Source organism: Notothenia coriiceps, unplaced genomic scaffold (genome assembly GCF_000735185.1).
Source record: "Notothenia coriiceps isolate Sejong01 unplaced genomic scaffold, NC01 NC01_scaffold00033991, whole genome shotgun sequence".
NCBI lineage: Eukaryota > Metazoa > Chordata > Actinopteri > Perciformes > Nototheniidae > Notothenia > Notothenia coriiceps.
The window spans coordinates 1-4,287 of NW_011366692.1; the positions used below are offsets into that span (position 1 = coordinate 1).

Below are 4,287 nucleotides of genomic sequence, written 5' to 3' on the forward strand. Positions count from 1 at the left end.
ATTGTTTTCCACTGAGCGTTGAGAATGTATCTTTAAGATTTCTCAGAGTGATTGCTCTTTCATGTATTGTCTGTCAGTTCACTAGTTGCAGTATACCATTTTTCTGTGTCGGAGACTAACAAGAGCTGACTTGTGTGTCTCTTTTGTGTCTGTTTGTGATTATGGCATCAGGAAGTGGAGGATCTTCAGAAGAATAAGCACTTTTAAGGGACAAGAGCTCTGAAGTGTAAGGAAAATTCTTCTAGGAAAGAAGACAAAGACATCTCACAAAATCTATTCTTTATTTTAAGCACTTCAGAGATGAAGGCTGAGGAAAATGCAGTTTTTACACAGAGAAGAAGACCTAAGGATTGGCAGATGTTTTACAGACAAACATTTATCTCCAAAAAGACAGAATAAAAATCCTTGCATTACAAGAACTTCCTTCCTTCCACGGAGAAAAAAAGCATGCCACTGTGTGCTCAATGTTTTAAGAACTCTTTTTGCAAGCATTCTCCTTGATTAAAAATATTGTTTAAACACATAAATGTTACACATCATGAAGTCGCTTTACCAAAATGTATGACCTGACATCTACTTATTGATCATTGCAACAATAAGTAACAAGGCAAAGTTTACTCTATAAAGTGTTAAAATCAGAATGCAAAGTAATATTTGTCCCACAAAGGCCACAGAGAAAAAATAAATTGGTTAAATATAACTCAGGACGTGTATGCTTCCGTAATTGTGGAATGTTAATATGAAAGTTTAAAAATACACCAGTTATAGAAATAAACTTTACTATGTACTATTATTTTCAATCATATATAAAAACTCTGTTTCTTTTTTAAAGGTTTTCAGATTTCCCTGATTTGATTGAAGACTTTAATTCTAACCTGACCCTTAAATTGATACTAAATTAAATTGACAACAAAACAGTGTTCTCCTTGATGTTTTATTTTTATTTTACTCGTGGCATTTCTGTATGGGCTCTTGATCAGAAGATATAAAAATACAAACACATATCGAATCTGTGTTTTTACACATACAGTACATACACACACACACGCACATACACTCTCTTACATCTGTTTATACTTAGGGAGTCCCGTGTGTGGGGGATGGGAAGGTTAAAGTAACATAGGCAGTGCTGAAATTCCAACTCATGTGCTGGAAAAACAGTCCTCATCAATGTTGTCTTCACTTCTGAGTGGCTTTGATCGCGACGATTATGATGATCATAATTATTCCAAGGACAAGTCCGACGATATTTAGGGTCTTGGCTGTCTTTGATGCACTTGCAGCTTCAGTTGATTCTCCAACAGCATTGGCAGTTTTTGCCTTTGAAAAGCAAGTGTCAGAAGTCATTTGTTAGGAAAAAGTATTTGACTGAAGTTTAAATAATCATAGCATTTAAAACAAACCTGCCAACAATAGAAAAAACAGGAAATGTAATTAACTCACCTTACAGGAGCAGACAATGGCAGCAATTCCTAGAGGCAGACAGCAGCAGAGGGTGTTAAAAATGGACCATCCCAGGTAAGTTGGAACCACAGCACGGTTCTGGCCTGATTCCATGGTGTCTCTTTCTTGCTCTTTGAGTAAATGAGAGTTATACGTTGGTTGGCTGATGCCTGGATCCAAATGCTGGTGGGGGATGTGACCCAGACCGTTTTACTCTCCTTGGGTGTGGTTTAAAAAGAGTTGTTTGTGTGGAGCCAGAGGAGAGAAAAAAGAAAGAATCTGACTTTCAACAGAAATGGGTGTGTGGCGTGACAGAGGCTTCAGTCATTAGGTTTGGAAGTTAGCTGCACGACATCTCTAAAAGTGTTTTTTTAGAACTTTGATTTGACTTGCTTTACATTCAGCTTAACACACGGTAGATGAGCTAATTTTGTATAACTGTGATGCATAACAAAAGTTAAGTTTAGTAGACAGTTATGTTTTTTATTTTCATGCAGCTGCAAGTAATTCCACATGAGACCCAACACGTTCAGACAAGACAATGACTTCTTTCATAAAACACTGTGGTCATTGCAAACTAAGAAATGTGTATTTTGAACAAAGCTTGTCAAAACATATATATTTTTCCATCCAAGTTTGGATCATGCCAAGTCCAATAATATAATTTCCACAAAAATGAATTCCTTCAATCTTCTGCAAAGTTGAATGACAAATAATTATACTTTCTCAATTTTGCAGTTTTGAGATCTAACTTTTTCACTCTGAATTCAATCTCTTGATAAGCATTAGTGTTTTCTGTTGTTCTTGGAATAAAATCTGAACAAACTCATAGCTAATTTTGTAAAATACCATAATCAGTGCCGATTCAGTTAATTAATTTCTCTGCAAGAGAGCATTTTATTTTGCTGGCAAACAATAGAGATTCTATTATTCTGAACAGCAATTTAGGATATTTTGATGAATCAGCTGTTAATGTTTGGGTGTATAAGAATAGGTACCATGCTCTAGTACACTGGAGCAGCTTCCCCTGAGTGAGCACAGCTGACAGACCACCACAGCTTACTGCACCAGGTAACAGCCTAGATTTATCATGTCTCAGTTTTAGTGCTCGTAAATCAGATGTGCATGGTAATATCTGAACCATGTATGACAGTGGGCTGTAAGAGACACATGTTTGCATTCGGGGAGTTAGAGTTTGGCGTAAACTGACTGGAACAGTGATGCTCATTCACCTTGTTCAAGGTCATGCAGCAATGCATTTAGTCCTGAGAAGGCTCCTTGTTTTCACAGCTAGAGCTGATTCTCTGACAGTATTAGCATGGTGTGCCTCTAAAAGGAGACATCAAAGAATGAGCTAGAAACAATGTGTTTTACTGTGGAAATTAAATCTTCACATACAGTTGAAACACTTTTTTACATTTGACAATTTCTTGTCTGACTCGAGTACCTGAGAAATATAACTTTGACTGAGAAATTATCCCACATTCTTTCTATGTTTTCATATCTTGTTTTTACTTGCATTAGTGTTTTAATTTTTCTTTTCTTTTGTGTGAAAACTGTTAGCTAGCCAAACCAGAAACTAAGTTTAGCTTGTGGTGCAGTTTTGTAATGGGGTTCATCTTTTGTGATAACCTCAGAAAAAAATACTTGAGCCATATGAGCAGAGGCAGATAAAGAGAGAATTCAGTGACAGCATTGTGCTGCCTTTTGTTAGAGTCGGGAGGGCTGATAATTTATTCCGGCAAATTACTCAGACCTACTAATTGACCAAACAGAAGTTATTGAGTCTATGTACGTTTACTGCTTGGCTCAGATCCACCAACGTCAGCAAAATCTCACCTCTATTAAATCCTGGAGAACCAGGTTCAATTAACTGCTGTTTCAATTCAGACGACCCGCTAAATCCAGCCTGTCCTCCTACAAAAAACGACCATATAGGTCGATCGTTCAGCCGCATATTACGACCCAGAGTCACGTTTTAAAGGGTAGCACCCCTAGTGGTCGTGTATAAGAAATAACATGCTCCCGTTGATTCCAAACGCTCCGGAGATTCTTTTATTCACAAATAAGCCTCTCCGGAAAATCCTATATTGTGCAATAGTTTGGCCATTAAAATGCTTTTTGATTAGATTTCTAGCGAGAAGTGTATAGGCCTATTGTACTTTTATAATCTGCGTCCAGTGGATGTGTAGGATCTATAGTTGCCCCGAATGTTTTTTCTGTAGCCCCGGACAATTCTCCCTCAATAATATAATACATTAACCGTGCTTTACGTGAACCTCATCATGACACAAGAGAGGACGGCAGGACTGTAATTTCCCGTGTTCAGTGAATGCAACAGAGGCAAGACAGACCAATCAGAGAGTTGCATGGAAATAAACGTGTGCTTGTGTCATTCAAGCTCGGCTCTGTGTGTGTGTGTGGCGATAGTGCATTTAGTGTGATAGAGAGAGACAGAGGGAGAGAGGGAGAGAGAGGGACCGGTGCCAGCAGGGACCGTGTTGTTAGCATCTGGTTAGCTAGCTGCACTAACGGACATAAGGATCTGTTTGTTCCACAACAAGTTGGAGGAGAGTCCTCTCCTCTCATACTGAGAGGCTTAGGTGAGCTAAGGGACTCTCTGAGTGTCTAGATCAGGGATGGGCAACTTTGATGGTGGTGGGGGCCACATAATTGATGTACTGGCCACCAGGGGGCCGCAGATTCCCTTGGAACACAGACACACAAAAATTCCATGTGTTGTATGTAATTATTAACAAATATACTAAGTCTGACATCTTCATTGACATTTTACAATCAAAGGGAACATCCCCAAAAAATGGGAACATCCTCTAATAAGCTCAC

The 4,287-nt window shown here is 38.4% G+C and overlaps 1 long non-coding RNA gene across 1 annotated transcript; it reads right to left on the bottom strand.

Moving 5' to 3' along the window:
- Positions 1 to 264: 264 nt before the first annotated feature.
- On the bottom strand, positions 265 to 1,867 carry LOC104961912 (uncharacterized). Its single transcript, XR_800151.1, has 2 exons — positions 1,444 to 1,867; positions 265 to 1,320 (listed from the first exon to the last, which is right to left on the bottom strand). It is a non-coding gene; the product is annotated as an uncharacterized lncRNA (long non-coding RNA).
- Positions 1,868 to 4,287: the final 2,420 nt, after the last annotated feature.